This window comes from Alligator sinensis, unplaced genomic scaffold (genome assembly GCF_000455745.1).
Source record: "Alligator sinensis unplaced genomic scaffold, ASM45574v1 scaffold796_1, whole genome shotgun sequence".
NCBI lineage: Eukaryota > Metazoa > Chordata > Crocodylia > Alligatoridae > Alligator > Alligator sinensis.
In genome coordinates this window covers 695,371-719,368 of record NW_005842141.1, presented here as the reverse complement: position 1 = coordinate 719,368, position 23,998 = coordinate 695,371, and the positions used below count along the sequence as shown (strand labels likewise).

Below are 23,998 nucleotides of genomic sequence, written 5' to 3'. Positions count from 1 at the left end.
TCTTCCTTTCTAAGGCCAAAGATGATTTTTAAAATTACTTTTATTTGTTTTGAGATATGGTGACTCCTACATGCTTCTCAGCACAGCCAATTTTGCAGTAACTTTCTGCTGCACAGCTTCCTCCTCTGGTTGATCTTATCTGTAGAATTTTCCTGCCAAAGTTCCTGTTACTGGCAGGCAGACATGAAGTCGCCATTGGGAGTAGGTTGCAGGAACAACAAAAGAAGGATCCCAGGAAAGAGACCCATAGAAATGTGTTGATAGAAAATTTGGCCAAGCTGGATCACATTTGAAAATAATCAAATTTTGAGCAAAAATTCTATGAAAGCTGAGGCAGGAGAAAATACACAAATAAAGCTATGTTTAGGTGAAGAGTTAGGTGTTTCCAGTCACTACAATCTGTTGGATAGGCCTAGAAATGTGGATCCTCACCTTCATAATACTATAGCCCTATTCTTGATGGAAATAGAGGAAATGTACTATATTCCTTTTCATGTTTTGTCTTAGGCATGAAGGTTCTTTTTAGTTTGTTTTTAAAGATAATGTTAACTACTTCTCAATGGGTGCATCTGCATGTGCTATTAAGTTGATGTGATAAACTCTGGTGCAGTTTGCGCTAGAGCCAGCTGCTCTTTGGTACAGTGTCTGCATATGTACCCGGGACCATGGCACTTTGAGCTGGGGCAGATCAGCCCCAGGCTGGCAGTGGGTCTTGGGGCTCAGCCCCAGGCTCTGGAAAGGCTGGCTTGGGCATGAGGGTGCCAAAGTCTGGGGCTAGGTAGCAGGCAGTCCTCGCACTTTAGCAACCTCATGCCCAGGCCAGTCCCAGTCACCATCTACACATGCATTTTGGCAGAGTTAAGTATTCCACTGTAAGAAAGTAATCTCTGATAGTACTATCTTACAACAAAATTAATTAATTGACTACACCCTAATACTGGTGCACGTGTAGATATTGTCACTTTACTGAGGAGCTAATTAGTCAACTCAACAGTAAGGGGCATATATGTAGATGCACCCAATGTGTATTTAAACATAACTTAGAAGTTTTGAGATTTTTCCAGTGTTTTGTATTCCTGAGTCTTTTTCCATGTAAACATTCTAGTTTTATCTATTTTAGACATGCTGGTTTTCACCACTTCTTAATTGTAACTTTTTTTTCCTCATATTTCAAAGGCTAACTTTCATTCATAAAGATCTGTCTTCTTCCAATATGTTAAAAAAAATACAGACATCAAAGATTTTTTTCCAGTTTGGAGAGTTGGTCATTTACCTAAACATTAGGACTGTGGGAAGCTTTGGTCGCTGATTCAGTTCAGTGGAGATTTGGCCCAATTCGGCAGCTGAATCTCTGAGTCTGAATTGAATCAGGAGACACTCTAATCTCTCCAAATCAAATTGGAACCCTCTGAATCAATTCAGAGAGATTCGATGATTTGGATATAGACACAGCTTTAAATGTTTTTTCTACATACCTCAAGGTACCAGGTGGCTTGTGGATTTTGAGATGTTGGTGCAGATGTAGCTTCCTATGGGAACATGGGGGGTGGGTCCCCAGCGCACTCGGTGGTGGACCCAGAAGTGGACCATAAGCACTTCTGACCAACTTCCAGGTCCACTGCAGAGCGCATGGGGGACCCGCCCCTTCACCCCCTGGCTTGGCACCTGGTGCCTCCTGGGTCTGGGGGTGCACTCAGGGGCCCACAGTTGGTTGCCAAGCTGGGGGAGCATGGGAGGGGTCCACTGCCGAGCACGCGGGGGCTCCCTGCACTCCTGTGAGACGCTCCATCTGTCCCACTATTGCAGCACTCACAAGCCATGCCTGGTACCTCAAGATACGTAAAAAATACATTTAAAGCTGTGTCTATGGCCGAATCAGCATTGAAGCTGCCAATTCAGCAGAATTGAATCGGGACAGTGATCTGAATCAACAAATTGAATTACTTCCCCCCGATTTGGGCGGAATCCAAATACGAATCGAATATGGCCCATTTCGTACACCCCTACTAAACATCATTATACAATTGATTTCATGATTTCAGTAAGCCAATTCCAGTTATAGTAAAATAATGTTGCCTTAAATTCTTTTGGCATATCTGAATGTATTTAAAGAGTCATCATACCACCTAGTAATTTGTTTAAAAAAGGGAAGAAGGAAAGTGTTATGTTAATGTGGAAAATTAAGTTTTTGTGGATGCATCTACATGCATGCTTTACAGCAGTTGACTAATTAGCTCTATGGTAAACTGTCATTGTCTGGACGAGTGCTAATATTAGGGTGCAGTATATTAAATAACTTCACCATGAGTTAGTACTGTTGGGGACAGTACTATCTTATGGCAGAGTAATTAACTCTGCCAAAACACACATGTAGATAGTGACTAGGGATGGCTGGGACATGAGGGTGGTAAAGTATAGAGGCTGCCTGCCACCTACCCCTGCACTTCAGCACTCTTGTGACCCAGCCAGCACCTCCACCACCGATGTTACCACCCAGAGCCTGGGCCTGACTTTGCAAGCCCCCTGCCAGCCTGGGGCTGCTCTGCCCTGACTCAAAGTGCTACATTCCTGGGTTCATGTGCAGATGCTACCCCTGAGAGCAGTTTACTCTGCCATGAACTGTACTGGTGTTTACTGCATCTGACTAATTGCACATGTAGATGCACCCTGCAAGTAAAGCTGTATTTGCATGTCATTATTAACTGGATTTAGAACTTTTATTTAAGCTCTACAAAGTAAATCTTGCCTTGCTTCAGGTGCTTTGCTAGTGGAGATGTTTTTTCTCTTGTCTAAACTAAAGCAAAAAAGATAAACTATTTTACCACTGTAAGAATTAACAAAAGTTTCTCCTCAGTTTTATTTTCTTTTCCTTTTCCTTTTTTTAAATGGTCTCGGGGAGAAGCCTTACCCTTCTTTGAATCAGTGAAGGTTTTGTCATTGATTTCATTGTCATCAGGCTTTCATCAATAACTAAGGGCAAGGAAAGGATGGCTGAAAACCTGAGCTTTCAATATACTTACTTGTAAAATGAGCATTATTATTTTGAAACTAAAAAGTTTTTAACGGGCTAATTTAATTTATAGTTTTAAGGTTTTGAGACGAATGGCTGTAGACTCAGTGGTCCCCTTAATTTAATGTTACACCAAGGATGGCCAAAAAGGCTAAACCATTATACTATTATTAGTCATATATTCTGTCTTTTTAATTTAGTATAAAAAGTACAACAGACATTAATTTCCAATTCTTATCTATAAATTATGCACATTAATCTTAATGAAATATTGATTCATTAGGTGTGGAATTTTTGTTTTCTGCTTCAACTTAATTATGGTATTTGATGTAAGGTAAGTCCTACTCTGAAATACTGGAAATCAGCTTAAGTCCTACCGTGGAGCATTCCACAGTAAAATAGTCCCCCTGATATGAAGTAACATTATAGTTAATGATAAATATTAGGTTACACAGAGGATGGCCAAAAAGGCTAAAGCATTGTATTATTATTAGTCATATATTCTGTCTTCTGAATCTATTAAATCAAGATGTATTATGTTTTTGTCATGCATCAATTTTCTACTCTTAGGCTAAATAAAGACAGTCAAAAATCTCAAAGCTGAATCAATTCATTCATTGCAGGTTAGTCTGAATTCCACAGATTGAACCAATAAGCAAGTAAAGAGACATTCATTTTTGATTCTGGAAATAAAGCTGCATGCCTGCAGTGGCCCAGGCCAGAAGCTGGGGGGCACTAGAACACACTTCCTTGCTCAGCTGGAGCAGACAGCTTGGGCTGAAGCTAGCATACCCACCCTCTACGTGGGGAATTGTGGGGGAGGTGCAAAGCATCTTGGGATTCTGGGGGACTGAGAGTTAACTTAAATGTGGAGGGGATCTGAGGCAGATGTTCATAAACCAATTAAACCTAAATCAGTTAAGTCTGATATTACATCCATCTAGGTTTATCTTAAACTGGTTCCAGCCATTTTAAAAGCAGTTTATGTACACTGAACCTCTGCTGTGTTATAGATTTGAATCAAGTTATACTGGTTTATGTGTAATTTTTGTCCCTTGGCTTGGCATGTGATCAGTTATACTCACCTTTGAATATCTTAGGACATAAAACAGTTAATTGTTATTATTGTCCAAATGAAAGTATAGTTATATCATTTAAGTATGTAGTTAAAATGAATTAGCATAGTCTTGCGTTTACATAAGCATACACAACCCACATGTGTAGGGGAACTCCTGTACTACTTTTACATACTCAAATGGTGCTTATGTTGCTGCATAATGGCAGAATTCACATTCTGTTTCTGCCTGTCTAGCTGTGCTTGCCCTGAACCACCTTTCTGAGCAAGTTCAGAAGGCTTCATTCTGGCTGTGTAGACATTGGAGAAGAATAGAAATTTCTGGGTATAGTTTAGTCATGTCAGTCCCTACATTTTTAGTTACAGAAAACCTCCAGTTATCAATTGTTTGACATCAGAAGAGGAAAGGGGAGGGAGCAGGGGGAAAGCTCCCATGTTTTATTCCAGCAGTCTACTGATAAGGGCATTTACCCAGGGAATAGGAAACCTATGTTTTAGGTCCTCCTCACCTAGAATGGATTTGAACATACACCTTCTGTTTCCCAGAAGAACATACATCTTCTGCTTCCTATTTTCTGGTTTAACCACAAGCTCCAGGCTTGGCATTATCTAATCCTCTTTCCAGCCCTCTTTTTGAAGATGGACTATTAGGCAGACCATTAGAAGGAAGTAATGGGTACCAGAAAAGAGCGAGCAAGCAAGAGGGGGTAGATTGGATTTGGCTACAGTTATATTCACTGCATCTATAAAAATATATATGTCACGCAGTAATCCACAGAGCTATATGAGAGATGATGTTTAACCTTCTTTAACTACATCTGCTTCATCCTGGCTCTTTTCATTTGTACTAAGTATTAGCACTCTGAATATCCATGACTTGTCTCCATAGCCTCATACTACCAGACGAGAACTGATTGGCAATCATGGGACAGATAGATAGTTGATATAAACAATGATGGTTCTATTGCAATTTATATTAGCTGAAGAGCTGCACCGTATCTCCTTGCTATGTTAAGTCTTCTTCAGCCACTGCATTCTCACCAGATGGTTGTTTTGCATGTTATGTCCCCTATTTGTACTGCTGAATTTTTCCACTGATTTAATTATACTGCTTCTTAATTATTTTGTACATTATCTAGAACACTAGAGAAAGTATTATATAGAGGGGGGAAAGTAGGGCTTTTTTGTAAAGAAACTGAGACTCTGGGGAGGGAAGCTTTCCCCTCTGCTTTATCATATTTTAGCTACTTCTACCATGTCAGGAACAGGCAGCTTAATATCACTACTACCCATTAATGCCTACTCTTCCCCCTGTGCACCTGTTGGGACGTATGAAGGCCGGACTTTTATGGTGGGCACATCTTTGGGTTTTGATAATGACTCAGGACTCTAGCAAAGGGAGTCCTCAAAAAGTGTCACCATCCTGAGCTTCCTGAAGGCCTTCAAGACTTAGAGTGCCACTTTGGTCCTCACTCTGTGGTAACCTTGAGGAGGATACAAGAGGTCTGCATCTATTACTGTAGACTCTAGAAGACAGTGAGAACCACATTTCTGATAGAAGTCTTGCCTTCATACATCCCAGTAGGTACATAATCACTGCTATCAATAATACTTTAATTGTTTTCTCTGTCAGTGCACAAAGTGAGTGCATCTTTAAGACATCTAAACATCACTGCCCTATTTTTCATTCAGGGTATTGGGCAAAAACTTTGAAGTGTCTGGAGTTAGTCTCATAAATGCATCTTAAATTATTTCGGAGTCATGGCACATCAAAGTAGCAGTGGTAACTTTTTTTCTTAGCCCCACTTCCCTAGAAATTTCAACTGACCTCTGATATATCCACTGGCTGGGTATTTCTTTTTCCTTAAACCACACAGTTCTTGTCCTGTTAAAGGTTGTAAGGGTACATGTCTCAAGTTCCAGTTATTAAACGTTTGAAAAATAATGGTTGCCTGAGACCCACTGTAAAGTACTTCAGGGCACAGTGGAACCTTCACTCAGGGTGCTTGCTATTAATCCTGGGGCAATTTGGACTGACATACTGATATGTTGTGAGTTCAGCAAAATCACTCTGGTCACTCCTGTGTTGAACTAACAGTTATTTATTATTATAACTCTCTGGAATCATATCCAGGGTGGATCTTAAACAATTGCCCTCTGTATATGTATGCAAAAACTTATACTCGCTCTATCTCTGACCTTGGCTGGGCCCAGTCCTGATGAGTGAGAGGAACCAACAAAATGCCCCCTGGCTCCTCATGGCAGCAAACAAGGAGTCACCAGTGCTGCAAAACTGCCACAAAGTGAACTGAACCCTGCAGCGCTGAAAACGAGGGCTTTGGCTTTAAGGGACAGTACAAAGAAAATGAGGTAAGATGCAACACATTTCTTCTGTACTGGGGCCTTAGAATTCATTGGGCTTGGGTGACTCCCTCTCAGCCCCCACAAAGAACATGAATTCTCCCCTAAACTCCCTCTACCACACGCCTTCCACCTCCCCCTTGTGGGCTTCCTTGAAGTCTCCCCTGCACAACCCTTGCCACGTGCTTTCTCCCCATAATAGTGTGGGTTTCCCTATGTCCTCTCCCACTGTATAGTCTCTCCATTGCACACCTCCTTCTTTGTCATGTGAGCAACCTGCTGCTGTGGAAGTTCCTTCAGTGACCACCTGGATCCCAGGAAGCACACACTGGAGGAGGGAGAGGGAGGCTAGAGCAATAAAGCACCTGGGAGGGATCCAAGAGTCCAAAGTTTAGCCCTTATGGGCTGCATGTGGCCTATGGGTCACCAGTTGGATAGACCTGATTTACACACTCCTGATGTATTGATCCTTTAGTTATAGTTCTCTGCAACAATTTTTCCAGGCTCAGTATGTAAGCTGCAATCTTTTCACCTTTTCTCTTCTTCATCCTCTGCTCTAGCATTTCAGTGGCATAAGCAAACTAGGGTTCAAAAGCTTCTTCACTGGGTATGGGTCACGGACCTCCAGAAAACATCTTCAGCTCTTTATATAGGGCTAACTCAAAATGTCTGTGTCTACATGAACAGCAGTTGTTACTGCACAGTCATTTAATACTTGCATAACCAAGTACTAAATGACTGTGCAGTAATTGGCATTACTGCATAGCACCATCACCACACGGGTTTTTTCTGATGCTACTGTGCAGTAGCAATGAGCTACTGAGCAGTAGCTCATTGCTACTGCACAGTAGTGTTGCATCATGGGTATTGCCTGGCAACACTACTGTGTGGTAGCAATGAGCTACTGTGCAGTAGCTTGTTGTTACTGCACAGTAGCGTCTCATGTAGTTGTGCCCAATGAGGTTATTGAGTCAGTGGGTGCATCTACACATGTCCTATCCTCTGGACCTGACTAATTAGCTCTGTAGTAAAGTGTCACTATCTACATGTGCGCTGGTATTAGGGTGCAGTAAATTAACTAACTCCACTGTAGGATAGTACTGTCTGGGACAAGTACTATCTTACAGTGGAGTACTTCTTTGCACCAAAATGCGCGTATAGATGGTTACTGGGGCTGGCTGGGGCATGAGGGTGCTACAGTGCAGGGGCTGCCTGCCAGGTAGCTCCACACTATAGCACCCTTGTGCCCCAGTCAGCTCCTCTGCAGCATGTTGAGCTGGGGTGGAGAAGCCCTGGGCTGGCAGGCTGACTCCCCCAGATCCCTGGCTAGGTTGGGCTGCTCTGCCCCGGCTCAATGTGCTGTAGTCCTGGATGCACTTGTAAATGCTATGCCTGGGAGTAATAAACTGCACCAGAGTTTATTGCTACATGCTAATTGCATGTGTAGGTGCACCCACTCTTACTTTCATTTTCTGGGCCATGCTGTGTGAAATAGCCTAAACAGGAGAGTTTGAGAGAGATTCATTGCAGAATATACAGTAACTTGGACCTGAGGTACTCAGAGAACCTAGAGACATGAGGTCAAGTACTTGTTCCAAATCACTGAGAGTGGAGATTGGAAAATGGGTTTTCCATTTCCCTTGGAGCTGGATTTTGTAGCCATAAAAGCTGGATAGATGGCTACAGTACCCACAAAGATTCCTCTGCTGCCAGGGATTATACCTCATAGAATCTGTTTCCATTGAATTGGTCTTTCTATCAATTTCAGGAAGATTTGCCTCAGACAAAATACAAATGCCTCCACCTATCCACTTGGCTATATATAGGCCTCATCAATGGATACCTGGCTGTCACTTCAGATACGTAGTCTTGGTGTCCCTGTCAAATACATTTTATTTTCATTGGAGACCTTCAAAGCCTTGATACTGTCTTTCTGAGTACATGATATTCACTGAGTAATCGAGTATATTAATAGAATAGCCAGCCTTGAGGGGGAAAATAGCAATGTCTGTATCAATGACAGATTCATCTTTACATTCAGAATAAAACATTTCTTTTCTTCTGACATGGATATACTTAAATGGATAGAAAAAGACAGTTTTTGCTTCGTTTTCATTTTCCAGTTCTCTAGTGCATAGCACTTCTGATAGAAGACTCTGTGAGGAGTCAAGAATGATTTAATGTCCTCTGTAAACTCTGAGGTAGAATTAATCTTGATATGAGAATTTTTGCATGACTTTTCTAACCTACTGGATTTAAGCAAGCATATCATACCAAAGTGACAAGAATTGTATGGAAATTTTCTCATGGTATTGTGATCCCCAATGAAAGTTATGTGCTATTAAAACTGAACTTTGGAGTATTTTGCTGCAGAAGCCCTGATATAGGTTTGAACTCCCACATGGTCTCTCACCTAGAGCTTTTACACTTTTACAGAAAGATTCCATCATTTTTTTGAGGTGGGGGATAATGCACGCATGCTGTTATATCTCAGAAGGTTTCAGTGTGTTGACCAGTAGGTGTTTGCAGATATAGCAGGAGAGAAGGATAATAATTTCTTATCTTAGTGGTGACATCTTTAGGTACTGTTGTTTTATCCATGTTTTCCAGACACTTAGGTTTAAAGGAAAATAAATCATGGGAATATTAGCCAGATGGTTCCTGTTCAGACAAAATCCATTATAGAAATGGCTATGAAATAAATATCTTCTATGGGGACACAGTCTTTTTACAGCTGTCAAACAGCAATAGCCATCTTTGATTATGTACTTTATTTTTAATTTATGAGCTATCTCCTGACTCTGTGCATTACTTAGTTCCATTCCTGAACTTGCTTGTATATATACATAGACATCTGTTTACTGATAGCAGATATCAGATAAGATTCATTTTAGGAGAAATATGGGATGAGACACCTTAGCTCAATTCTAGTCCTATGAATTCCAGTAAATCCTGGGTGCTTAGCACTTTTGAAAATCTAACACCTTTGTGGGCACATCACAATGGATTCCTATTTTTTAATATTGTGGACAGAATTTTTTATAATCGTTGTAGTTTCTAAAGCATTCTATTGCTGTCTGTCACAGGGCACTAAGGTGTCTGCTCCTTTAAGGGCAGACACTGCCTTGGGAGAGGGCCTTATCAGTCAGACAGGAACCCCACAGCTTCCGGTTACCATGGCAGCAGGAATGAGGGAATTAGCCAGCATGTGCAGGCAGTCAGCTGACTGGAAGAGGCAGGGCCTTGGGCACATATAAACCCCAGGGCTGGGGCTAGAGGGCAGTTCTCTGTCAGTAGACAAAGGGGGAAGGAGCTCTCTTAGAGGAAGCTAAGTGGAGATGATTGACTGCCTGATCTACTTCTGGTAGGATTAAGACACTCCAGGAGCTCACCAAGGACCCTGGACTGCAAGGCATTTAGTGCTAGGGGGGAAGCCCCATGCTGAAGCACCCTTGTGGCCAAGCCAGCCCCTCTGCAGCACATTGAGTCATCATGTGTTCTTCTCTGTTGGAAAACTTGGGCAAATTATAGCTCAGTCATTATAATTGAAAAGTTAATTGGTATTCTGACTTGACTGCTTCTCCATTCGTTTTTGCTCTCATCTCTATTTTTCTTTTAAAAATACTGAAATGCAGTGATATGTAAGCACAGTGGCTTAATGTTGTTCTACTATAGTAATGGAATAGGAGTGTGGAATAAGTTCATATATGAAACTTCCTCCTGGAGGAATCTCATAAGTTGTAAGATGATTTTTAGATGCTGGCCCTGTTTTGCCTCTCATCTATAAGCAGAATGGACATGTGGATATTACTTTTTCTATAGGAAATGGCTGTTCAGTGTACTGCAGAATTTTTTCTTTCCTTTGTACTTCCTGGATGGCTTTTTCTCTGGTCCAGCAATCAAATGCAGGGGAAGTTTGGAGGGAGTAGGAAGAGCAGGCCCAGGCAAGACTTTAAGTGATTCCCATGGCTTCTTATCAACCCAGTGGATATAAGCACAAATAGAGAGCATAGCCTTAGGCTTCACTAACTTTCTCCCAGTGTTAAAGACTGCTCTCTAAGAGAGCAGCCATTAGATGAGGAGGCCCTGCTAAAATGTTCTAGTGCAGCCATACAGTTCAAAAGCCTGGACCACTGAAGAACATGAGGTGGAATAAAGACATGAGGACATCAGATCAACTGGCCTGTTCTGTATGGGTGTCTTTACACATGCTCCAGGGATGGGGAGGGTTGCTTTAATTAGAGTGGCTCTTGGGAGCCGCTCTAATTAAAGTGCCCGCAGCATCTCATGTATTCAGTAAGTCATGCTTCAAATGGCACTGGAGTGCTTTAACTAAAGCCCATTTAATGAGCCCATTGCCATTTTGAAGTGTGGGGACACTGAATACATGTGACATGGAGGCTGCTGGAGTGTGCTAATTAGTACACTCCAATCGAGTCTGCTCCAATGTACTGTAATTACAGCACATTGGAGCAGACATCCTGCATATCTATAGGCATCCTATGGGACTAACCTTGGTTTCCAAATCAGGCTCATGCAGCTGCTCTCAGAGTTTTATAATTTATGGCCCATGTCAGAAGGATTCACACATAATGTTTTCTCTGCCTCCAAGCTCCCAGAGATGATTTCCCTGGTCAAAAGGGCTTGGCCATAAATTTTTATAATATATGTTTGTTCAAATGACAATTATACGTATTAGCTGCTTTCTTCCTCCCACCCGCCTCCCTACCTCCTCCAACTAGTGCCACTGATACAGAAATGTGGAAAGTTTCTCTTCAGGACAAAAATTTAACTATTAGTCTTCTAAATGCTACAGGGTTCAATGCCATTTCATTTGAGTGAGACAGGAAATCAAGTTTCAAAATGTCATCTCTAAAGCTGTAAAAGCCTATGGAAAAAACGTTTTGGACATTTTCTGTAAAATTCAGAAACTGCAACATTTTGAGACCCCTTTTTTTTTTTTTTTAATTTAATGTTTAGTTTAGTTTGCAAGCAGAGGAGGGAGCTGATAAGTAACTTTAGAGCACAGATCTGATTGCAACCTTAACTGTGGAGAAACTATGGTAATGGTGACTGTCTGCAAGGATAGAGCTTTCCAAACAGTGTCAGCTTTTGTTGTTGTTGTTGGGTTGGGGTTTTTTTTTTTGGCAAGTGTGTGTGTGTGTGTATAAGGCCTGTGGAAAGTTTCTGTTGCTGATTCGATTTGGAGGAAATTCGACCCGATTTAGCGGCCAAATCTCCAAGTCCAAATCAAATTGGCAGACCAATAAAAAGGCCCGAATCAATTTGAAACCTCTGAATTGAATCAGGCAGTCCCCACTTGCCACCACAGGGAGCTGGACCTGGAATCCATGTCAGTAAGTAGGGGGTAGCAGGGAGGGGCTGAAAGAGGGGGGAGGGGACCATGGGGGGACCCCTGCCAGGCCCCATCCCCTGCCTGATTTCCTAGCCTCCCTGAGTGCCCCCTGATTCCCACCTGCTTTCCCAGCCCCACAATGGCTGTCCTGGCCGGCCCCAGTGTCCTGGTACTTAAAAAAAACCCTGCACTCATGGGCTGCTGCAGCAGCCATCTGGGGCTCATGACAGAGCCCCCTCACACAGTGAGGGGCAGTGGGATCGCCCCCACATTTGGCAAGAGCCAGTGAGTGCAGGGCTTTTTGTGCTGGGGCCAGGTGCGGCAGCCACTGATGGGGCTGGGAGAATGGGCGGGGGATGGGGCCTGTTTGGTTTGGAGATTCGGCCGATTCAGCGGCAGCTGAATCTCTGAATCAAATTCAGCTGAATAGATTCGGGACAGTAATATGAATCACCAAATTGAATCACTGTCCCCCTAATTGACCGAATCCAAATATGAAGTGAATATTAGTTGCTTCACACAGGCCTAATATATACGTATCACATTACTTCTACAAAAAACTGTCCTGTAGTAGTTATAGTCATTTGACAGTCCAACAAACACATTATTACCATTACATCATACACATTCCAACACAATATCTGCACTGTGTTGGTCAGAGTCAGTTGGATCTTGTCAGTGAATAACATAGAGCTTCTGCAAGCTCCTTAAACACTGAGGGCTAGACAATGCAAGTTTAGGCCCCTACATGAGATACATGCCTTAAATACCTTTTGGGATCCAGTCCTAAATAATCACTGCCAAAGAGGTTACCCATTTTCCATAATGAAGACATTCATAATTAGAGAGGATTTCCTGAAATTATGTGCATCACAAAATGCCTGTAGGATTCTAACTAGCTTCTACGTACCCCTGAGGAATAAATGATTTGCCTTCTTTGGCTAACCTGTCTGAGCAGGATAATTTTTCTTACCGTAACTGAAGTATGTTCAGCCTCTAGGGTATCACTCTGTCTCACAGTACAATACTTCCAGATGAAGGTAAACTATATAGTTAATGATAAACTACAGTTGTTTGATCTCCCTGTGGATCATCTTTACATGTCTCCCTATAGACTTCTATGTGAAGTTTACCTTTCACCGAATAGAAAGCATCTTTGTAATCTATGCAGTGAAAATGACTTAGATCACTGCTACCAGGCTCTCTGTGGGCAACAGAAAGTGTCAGGATTCATAATTTGATGGGCTGAACCACCAAATATCCCAAGAGTTAAAACTTCTACATCTACTTGTATCTTCCTACAGAATGTGCTGTTAATTTCTGAATTGTACCTGTAGAGTGCTTCAGAAAGCAGCATGGCTTAAGGGCCTGAGTCCTAGACTGGGATTTGAGAAATTTATCTTCCATAGTAGGCTCTGACATTGGCCTCCTGGGTGTCCTTTGTAAGTCACTTCATCCCTCCATGCCTCAGTTCTTAAATACAAATAGGGATAATAATAATGCTCTCCTTTATAAAGTGCTTTGGGATTTACTTATTCAGAGCACTATAAAACAGCAAGGTGTTGTTACCAGGACTCTTCAGGTCAGCAGATAGTCTGTTTTTTCTATGGAACCAAAATGAAGTAGATATCTTGTAATTTACTTGCTCTGCCTTTTGTTTCTTACTGCTTTTATTTAGTCAATTAAATATTCTGACATTATCTTTTAATGTAGAATTCTTAGTTACTAAAACTGTTTACTTTGTTAATGTGTTGGTCTTAGAACTACAAAGTTGAAGATTAAAATGTAGATGAACTGCCTGAAGACAACTTATTCATTTAATGAATTGGTTTATTATTATCACTCTATTGTTGCAACATTTTAAAAAATGTTCTTTCTGTGCTGTGAATATCCTGCAGCAATGTTCTTCTAACTCTGTCTTAAAATATTTCTGAGGATCATTTAGAATACCAGGCAATGCTGTTTTGAGGTTAAGTTGATCTTGGCTTTCTGCCTGCCTGGCTACAGACTCGCACATTGTTTTTAAGTGTGTTTGCCTTTTGATTTGGTTGGTTCTCTCCTCCTTTTCTTTCATTATGAGAGAGGGTAAATACAGCACCATATTTACATTCCCTACCACATTCATTATGTAATATATTTTGATCATGTCTCACCTTATAATTCTACTCCCGCAGCTAAACAATGCTAACATTTTCAGTCTCCTCTCAGATGGAACAACCACACTCGTTTCATGCCTCTTGGTTTATGGCTCTAGACTAATATGTCTTTTCTTTGGGTGGTGGGAAGAGGGGAAGGAGAGTGACAAGAGTAAAAATAATATATTCTAAGTGAGAGTGTACTATTGTTTTACATAGCAATGCCAGAATGCCTGTCCCATTCTTTTTATTATATTATATTGTATTGTATTATATTATATGATATATGATATTATATAGTATTGCTTTATTTATTCGTATATATATAAATAGAATATAAAATAATATGCATATGTATGTATGTACACTGTGTATGTTATGTGTGTATGTATATCTGCTTACAATAATAAGCTGATTTATGTACATAGTGTACACACATGTGAAGACACACATTGTTCACATTCCAGTAGTACTGACAGTGATAGACCCTATCCAAATGTATATGAAGCTACAGAAATTACCATGTTAGAAAGCAAGCAATCCATATGAAAGGTGGCAGATGAGGATAAAATATGTTTTAAAATAAATATTATCCTAATTGTTCATGGTTCAGGGTGATATTTTTAGTTGAATAATTTCTCTTACAGTATGTAGCTTAGTGAAAGTTATTCTGAATCAAAAATTAACAAACAAATAAAAGTAGAACTCAAAGACAAATGAAGTATATTCAGTTGAGGAAAAAAAATCCCTGAATTGGATCCCATTTCTGCGCACCCTCCCCCTCCCCCCACCCCCAACCCTGTTCCCCTAATTTCTTTTGTGGTGAGGGGAAAGTAGAGGTGCACCAATACATCAGTCCTATATTGGATTGGTACCAATATAAAGAAAATTGATTGTATTGGAAATCAGCCTTTTGTGGTCAATAATTTGACTGATAAATGCCCGTGTGTGCGCACAGCCGTAGCTCAGCATGCAGGCAATGAGGAGCACAGCCAGGCACATTGGAGAGCTGCATGTAGCTGGTAAGTTTGGTGTGGTAGAAGGGGAGTGGGGAGGGAAGGGGCATGGTGGGTAGAACAAGACCCCCATGGTGATGGAGCAGTTGGGCTCTCCTGGGCTCTTTCCGGCCCCTCCCACCCACACAGATCCAGGGGCACATGCAGCCCCCCATGCCCTCTTGAACAAGTGGCAGGAGCAGCGGTGGGAGGTGCCAGACGAGTGGGTGAGTGCCAGACTAGTGGCTCCCAGATGAGCAGTGTGCAGTGGTGGGAGCTGCCCTCCCATTCCCCGTACCCCCTGGACAAGTCACGGCTCCATCCCATGCCTGCCCCATCCCAGTTGGGCAGTGCTTGCCCCAGGCCCAGACCCACTCCTTTCTCACTGTGGGGGTCTTGATCTGCTTCACCATGCCCCTACCCTCCCCATCCCCTTCCACCACACCAGACTTACCAGTTGCACTCAGTTCTCCAATCTGCTGGGCTGGTATCAGAAATCAGATCAGTATCAGCTGATATGTCTCCTTTAAAATTGGCTATCAGTATCAGCCCCAAAATTCTCTATCGGTTCACTCCTAGGGGAATGTATATATTAATAGCTTGGTATCATTTCCCATTAGCTCCACAGACAGTCACATGGACCCTCTATCTTTTTTTTTTTTTTTTAGACTCTCATGGTATGATCATATGTCCCACACTCCACATGGAGTTTTTTCAACTGGGCAGGAGGCAATTGGTCAATTAGTGGCAGTATGATTAAAAAACCCCTTATTTGGCTCAAAATGTACTGTCCAATTTTGGGCAATCCCCAGCCAGTTCCAGGCTGCATGTGCAGACTTTCCTGCACAACCCAGATCTAGCTGACAACTGTCAGTCAGGGGCAGGTCCCAGCCCTGCTGCTGTTTCACAGACCTGTGCCCCTTTTGGGTGATTGAGGCATGGGGCTTGGAAAGAGCTGTGGGGGAGGGGCAGGTCCCACCCCAGCCTTAATCCACAAGTGGGGCAGCTAGCAGCAAGCCCCCTGCCCAGCCAGGGGCTCACTACTAGCTGCCCCACTAGTGGATCAGGGCAGGAGGCTGTGGTCTGCCCCTCCCCTGCAGTTTTTTCTAACCCCCCTGTCCTTGATCAGGGAGACAGGGCAGGGAGCTCCCTGCTGCTGGGGCAGGAGGACATTGTCCCCACCTAGGCTCCACCACTGGAGCCTGTCCTGGGAGCAGGCAGCTCCTGGGGGCAAGGAGCAATCTCCCAGCCCCTGCCAGGAGACACCTGTCTCCTGGCCCCATGTTCCTTACCAGCCCCTGGGCTTGCACCTAAGGGGAGCCTAGAGCAGAGTGGGTAGGAGGTGGGTAGGAGCAGACTGCTGCCAGGAGCAGCAAATCTGCTCTCATGCCTGCCCAGGGTGACTTTACTCCAGGGTAAATTACTTTGGAGTAAACCTATCCAGCAGCATTTGCACATGTAGACATACCCACTGAGTAAAATCAAAGGCTAAGTACGGACATTACATGCGTGTGTGTGTGTGTGTGTGTGTGTGTGTAAAATGCACAGAAAGCACTTTAAAGTTGTAACAGAACAGACACTCACACTACTTAAAGTGCTTTAAAAATGGAAGATCATGGTTTAAGTTAACCCTTGATGGGTGTGCTATCAGACTGAAGGACTTTAGGTTAAAATGCCATTTTGATCATCTGTGCCACATCTATCATGCTTTAAGCTAGGTTACCAGCATCCCAGGGGCCCCTCACAGGACAGCATGCTCTCCTCAGGCAGAGCTTGTCTGCTCTGCCCTTGTCAGGCTGGCCCAGCCCCCTCAGCTGTCACTAACCCAAGTCAGTGACAGCCTGTGATCTCAGCCAGCTGTGAGCCACAGCTAGGGGAGGCTCCTTTTTCCCTGGCTGCAGGCAGCAGCAGCAATGCAGGTTTCCTGTGCTGGGAACTCTGGTGGTGGGTGGAGGAAAAGGAGCCCCCCTCTAGCACAGTCCCAGCCCTGCCCCTACCAAGATCTAAGACAGGAGGGGGGGGGGGGGGGGGGGGGGGGCACAGGAGGACTCCCCCCGCCCCCGCAGTAGAGTGAAAATCAGCAAAGAGATCTTGTGCTGCTGCTGCTGCTGCTGCTGCTGGCTTCAGCTTGGGTGAGTCCCCCCCCTACCCCACAGCTTGCTGGCTGGGGTTCTCCCCCCAGCTGCTGTTGACAGCCCCCAGCTGGTGGGGGGGTCACTCCAGCAGCCGCCTGAGAGGTGTCTGGGGACACCTCCCCCGTTCCCCACTGACCTTGGCCAGAGCAGGCAGGTATTGAGCCTCCCCTGTTTCCCTGCCCCTCCCCAAACAGTGCACATCTGTTTGGCTGGAATGCGCTTTAACTTATAGCACCATAATGTCATGGAAACACACGCAGCATACTTTTGGGTCAGGTCAGCAGAAGCTTTTATTCAAAAGAAACTACAGCTGTAGGGGGGATTCCAAAGTGACATGGATTTCCCAAGCACTTGGAAGGGGTCCCCCCCCCAGAGCAAAATCAGGAGGCTTATGTACTTTTTAACAGTCGCTTACAACTCACATGATCATATAGTGAAATTAGCATTAAAAGTGGCTATAACATTACTTCATTACTTCTTTGCTGTAATCAGGATGGGAACTTATCGGGGAGGCGAGGTTAGTTCGCAAACCTCCTTCTTGCACCTGGAAATCAGAGATATACATACTTTTTGCTATCTTCAAGGCCGTGGTGAGTGAAGCAGTTGCAGAGGAGTTACAAAGAACAAACACTTTCCCTTATCTGTTCTACTGTACAGGGCCAGCAATTCTCCACAAAGCGGTTATGTCATCTTATAACTCAAATGATCAAAGTTTAAGGCATTTATTTTTTCTGATTCCACAATAAGTAAACTGTGGTAGTTAAAGTGCTTTCCACTGGGAGCTTTTAAAATGTTTGTACTTAGCCAGGATCTGGCAGGTCAGTTAGGCAGGGACACCCGTGGAGAAGAGATGGGTAGGGTGGAGGAAGGAATATAAGCGGCAGTGCATCTAGAACAAGGGGAAGGTGTGAGCTCTTATATAATCTAATTATTACCATAGGAGTTGTATGGAAACAATGAAGGACAGAATTTAGTCCTTAGCTGTACAAAATAATAATATGGAATCCCTTATTTTTCATTTTGGGGATTTGAATGTGTTCAGTGTAAACCATGCATTTCATAGGAAAATGTGCGGCGCATCTTTGCTATCTCTTTTTTTCCCCCTGTAGGTATAATTGTGTGATGGATTAGAAATATCCATTGACAATTGGAGCACTCATGTGGTCACAAACCTATTTTAAAAGTTCCATTTTCCAAATGAATTCCTCGAATAGGGAAAACAGACAAGAAGTTATATTTGTCCTAAGAACATGTGAAGAGTATTGTAGTTCTCAGTGCCTGCCTTGCCTATCTGAGCTGAATAAACCACAAATTTTACAGCCTTCTTTTACATGGGACATTTGTATAACTGTGTTGTAGAAAAATAAATTTTTCATACCTTTAGCAAATGTTTTTGCTATAAATCTCCGATTGCTTGTTTTTGTTGTAAGTTAAATTCTTTAGACTTAGTATTAAAGAGGTCTGTGGACAATCTAGAAGATTCTGAGTTTTAGAGTCAAGTGGCAATAGCAGCACTGATGGCTTTTCAGTGGAGTGTGAATAAAGGACAGGCACTCCTGCTGCTAAATATGGCAGAGGAGGTGAGTGTAGTATCAAAACTAAGGTGGGGCCACTGATGAAGCAAACCTAGTCTCTGAATTTTTTGTGTGTGGGGGGGAAAAGTATGGAAATATAGCATCTGCTGCTGCAGCTATAGAATCATGTCAGCTATGTGACAGGAAGTGGAAATTGCACCTGTTCACTGCAGTTGCCCCAGGTGCTCATCTGACTTGTTTTGGCCCTCAGTAAGTGTAACCATGCTCACATTCCAGGAGTGGCTAGTATTCCCCCTAGGGGTCCTTTGACCTTTCATGCTGCCATAGCCCTAAGGTACCCTTCCCACTCTCCTGCCACACCTTTAGAAGTAATTGTTTGCTTGGAAGCGAGACAGCCTAACAGGTCCCAGGCTGGATCCTGATTCCTCTAGGTGCCAACTAGTTCTTTCAGGGCACCTGTTATGCCTTACAGGCTAATTACATGGCTCCAACCTCCCCCTTACACTATGCCCATACTTCACAGAGGTCGCCAATTAGTGGATTTGGTGGGCACTTGGCCCCAATCTGATACTGGGCCACCTCAGGCCTTTACACCCTTGTTGGGGCTAAGGCCTTCCTGGCCTCAGCCCCTTTTCTCCTGCTGGTTTCCATAGCCTAGGCCCACTATGCCGGACCTGACCTTTGGGCCCTAGCCCAAGTCTCACCCTCTTAGGTTACATCCTGCCCCGGGCCCCTGGACCTAGTCTTGCCCCTCTAGGGCTGTCTCCACTCTGCCTCAGGTACTGACCCTTCTCTGTCTCCATCTAAGCTCCTGGATCTGCCACTCCTAAAGTGGTGCTATGGGTTCTCTAGACCATTGTTACTCAAGGCAGTCACACACCACTCAAGCACTGTTGGGACTTCTGCCAACCCCTAAGTCCCAAACCCAAACCACCAGATAAAATGCAAACCAAAATATCAGCACATTGGCAACCACTTAATTCTGTAGTATGCTGGCTATCTGAAATCCCTATCCAAACTGAGTCTTATTCCCTGCCAGCCCTCAACTCCTTATTGGCCTATTTCCAGGATAGCAACTTCTCTGTTAATCTCTCATCTGCAGGCAGTTTACTGCAGGACTGCTTCCTCTTCAGCCTCCAGGACCAGACTGCTCCTCCTGGCTTAGGGCCTATGTTTATACATCTCCCTGGCTCTGCCCCCTACTGGTCACATGCTTCCTTGAGGTGCCACAGGTGTTTCCTGATTCAGCTTGCTGGCTCAGCCTTGGAGTGACTTATTGCTGCTGGACTCTGCGGTGCTCCTGTGCAGGACTATAGTCCCTGGCACTGCTGCAACACCACTAGCTCTGTAGTAAGTGCTTACTCAGGTTCCTTCTACCATCAAGGCTATTCACAGGGGTTTGGCTGGTCAGCAGGCTCCTGGGCTTGCTCCCCTTTCTCAGTAATGGGGTAGGGGCCCTGTTACAGTAAGTAGATGATATATTCTATTTCATCATTTTCATGAATCCCAGGAGAGCTCTGAGAAGCCTGGTGAAAGTGTTTAACAGCAAGAAAGGACAGAAAATAAATTAAACTGCTTTCCATTTTCAGAAGAGGACTTGATGACAACCACAGGACAAGTATTTATCATTCACACTAGGATCGCACATGAAGCAAATGAAATAGTTTTTCATTATCTGAAGTTGAAGGAAAGGTGGGATGAATGTAAGAAACATATTTCAAATTGTTAAAGGATTATCTCATTTATTTTCCATAACATCTCTTTTCCTTTGGCCAGCTCCATTTCTGGACACTGTACTCCTCCTAGCCAACTGGCCAATGGCTTATGGTACATGAAATTGTGGCACAGAGAGGCTTTGAAGTTTCAAATATGAGCAGCTTAATTTATGGCCCAGAGAAAGACAGATTCAATGTTACAGATTGAACCCTTTATCTGTAACAGTAGAGTTTAGGCCCCCAAACTTTTTCTTATTGTGCATTCCCTTTCAGACTTACTAGCTGCCTGTGTACCCCTACCAGCATACTTTTTATATTTTAACCGCGAAAATGCCAATTGTTTTTATAATGAAAATGAAATCTGCCATTACATAATCTCCCCAAGAGATCTGTTGCATACACCCAGAGGTATGCATACTACAGTATGGGAATCCCTGCAATAGAGGAAAGGGCAAGGCAGCACCTTAAATTAACTGCCTCATTTGTGAGCTGCTTTAGGCACCAACCTACTTTGGCAGATGCAAGGAATGGACTGACAGGCAACAAATATTTTATATAGGAGGGAAAGTGACAGGTGGAGGGGAGACTGCTAAGAGACTGAATGGATTGATTAGATCAGTTCTGATGAACAAGACTTTTACTACCTGGAAGGATCCTGGAGCAAATAGCTGATCCAGGTAATGGGATAAGAAACCAAGATTCACACAATGCAGTCTAGGCACATCTACATGAGACATTTACTGCGGAGTTGTCTAATTAGCTCTGCAGTAAATGTCTTACATCTACACATGCAGTGCTATTAGGCCACAGGAAACTAATCAACTCTGCAGCAGGGTAGTACTTGTAGATTCAAGTACTATCCTACTGTGGAGTTACTTACTGTGGAGCAATGAACTTGTAGATGCTGACCCTGAAGTAAATTGTGCCCAGTTAGCCTAGCCAGTAGGGGGCCGCACTCCTGCCTGCTGTCTAGCCACATGACTCAGCCAGCTCTTCTGTCATCCAATGCAGCCACCTGTGCCGCCTGCCATTCCAGGGCTGCCCCCACCCCCCTGGACCTTGGCCCACACTGCCACCACCAGCCCGTGGTTTGAAATATTGGTTGAATGTAGTATCAGACGTAACTGATTTGTAAGGCTGTGTGAAGCTTCAGTCACTGATTTGATTTGGAGGAGATTTGGCCCAATTTGGCAGCCAAATCTCTGAATCTGAATCTCAAATCAGGAGACCCATTAATCTCCCTGAATCTAATCAGAAGCCTGATTCAATTTGGAATGATTCAATGATTTGGACATAGACACAGCTTGATATGTTTTTTCTACATACCTCAAGGTACCAGGCGGATCGTGAATGCTGAGATGGTGGGGCAGGTAGAGTGTCCTGTGAGGGGAGGGGGGGATCCCCAGCATGCTTGGCAGCAGAACTGGAAGTGGATCAGAAGCACTTTAGGGTCTGCCAGGGAGCTCATGGCAACCCCCACCCCGTCTCAGCAACTGGTGCCTCCTGGGTCTGGGGGGTACCCAGGTTCCCCCGCGGCTGATTGCCAAGTCAGAGGGAAATGGGGGCGTTCCCTGCACATTCGGTGGTGGACCCAAAAGTGGACCAGAAGTACTTCCGGATCCACTGCTGAGCACAAGGGCCTCCACCTCCCTTGCGCTTCTGTGAGACAATCCATCTGTCTCACCATCTCGGCATTGCCTGGTACCTCAAGGCATACAGAAAAAAACATATAAAGCTGTGTCTATGGCTGAATAACTGATTTTTTTTTTTTTCAAATCAGAATCGAATCTTCAGATTTGGATTGGGCTGAATTGAATCAGGACAGTGATCCAAATCAGCGAATCAAATACGGCCCACTTCACACACCCCTACTGATTTGGGTCAAACTTGTTCATCCAATGTCTGTCCCAGACCAGGGTGCTAGAAGTCTAGGTCACAGCAGCAGCGGAACCTCAACCAATCCCCGCTCTCATCCCCACCACCTTGGTGTTTCTGCTCACAACAAGGAACAGTTGCTTTTACAAATATTCTCACTGAATCCAATGGGACTATAATGTGAATAACTGCTCACTACTATAATCAATGGTTCTTATGTTGTTTGGGGCACATAAATGCATGGATGTCTAGCATGAGCACAGCCCTCCAGTGAGTGTACTCAGTAGGCAAACAGGTGCCTGTGTGATTAGAGCTGAATTGCAAACTGCGTACAAATGGCAAAGATGGTAGTTCTGCAGCTGTGTAACTGCCATTTAGGCTTATAAGGAGAAATAAGATTCTGTCTATAATCTTGCATTGTTCTTAAATGAGCAATATTTCTAGGGCATATTTCCAGTTGGGGCTTGTCTATTTGCAAATCTTGAAATTACAGGAACAAAATTTGCATTTACATGTGCAACACAGGAGCACACTTCAAAATCTGTGCTCAGCAGTTCTACACACATTTAAGGAAGAGCAATATTGGACATGTCAGGCAATTAGTATATTTCACTCTGAGACAAATTATGACTCCTTTTGAAGGGATGAATTATTTAATCCATGTCACCACTAACCAAATGGTCCTGGTTTCCTTGGAGGCAAGATCTAGTGACATTTATGCACTTTGCCATATGAAGACATGCAGCTAATGTCTGGTTTAAACTGATATTGATGGGGAAATAGTTGCTAAATTCCATTTATGGCTGTACTTCATTTACAGACACACAACATAGTTGAGGTACAGCTGATGTATAATTATGTTAATTAGAATAAAAGCATTAACTCATGATTTGTCCTTTGGCGCTCTGTTTTTTCTTTCATACTTTTAGACCAGCTCAAAAATATGGGTAGGTCTGAGGCTGAACAAGTATGATTTAATTACAGTAATACATCTTTTTTGACATGGAAAAAGTAAAATGGTCAGCAGGCGATTACATTTCCTTTATTAAATAAAAACTGCATATAAATGACACAATGAAAAATGCTTGCAGGCATATCCTTTAGGAAAGCAAAAAAGGATGTGGGCTGACATTCCCAGGTATTTGTTGGCATGCCATTAACTAGAGACACATACATATAAACTTTAAATCCCATTCAATTCCATTTTATTTGTAATATACAATTTTAATTTCACTTGCAGAATGCAGGTATGAGTTGGCAGTTTAACTGGGGCCTAGCTGCCAGACAGATTTATTACTGTATTAATAAAAGATCATTTGGATTGTAATGCTTCTTTACTGCTGACCAAAAGTATATTAATCTTCTAGTATTAATGATATTCCACTAATACTTGTGCAATATGTTTCTATTCTAATCATTATGGATCTAGATTCAGAAATCTCTTTGATCTGCTTGACTTACTGTAGCATGTTGGGGGCCCAGAGGTGGCTGTGATGTCCCCTGGTGGCTTCACCACCGTGATCTGTTCTGCCCCTAGGGTGCCTTCCTTTCCATCTCACCCACCACACCTTGATGTAATAATAAGATTAAAAGGGGAGTTGCCCACAGGCCTTCGTGTGGGTCCCAGTCCAGCTGAGCCCCACTGGGGTTCCCTGGCACCCTAATATGCCCTGAGGTTTGGTGGGCCCTCTCAACCTCAGGCCCTTTGCTGGGACTATATTCCCAGGCTCCTCACTGGGCTTCTCTATGACTGTGTAACTGCAGGGCACCTAAAGTCTTAAAGACTAATAGTGTGGCTCCAGTCCT

At 43.4% G+C, this 23,998-nt stretch overlaps 1 long non-coding RNA gene across 1 annotated transcript in view; it reads left to right on the top strand.

Moving 5' to 3' along the window:
* The window catches only part of LOC112550543, a 59,444-nt gene that overhangs the window by 16,381 nt on the left and 19,065 nt on the right, over positions 1-23,998 (top strand). The window lies entirely within an intron of this gene.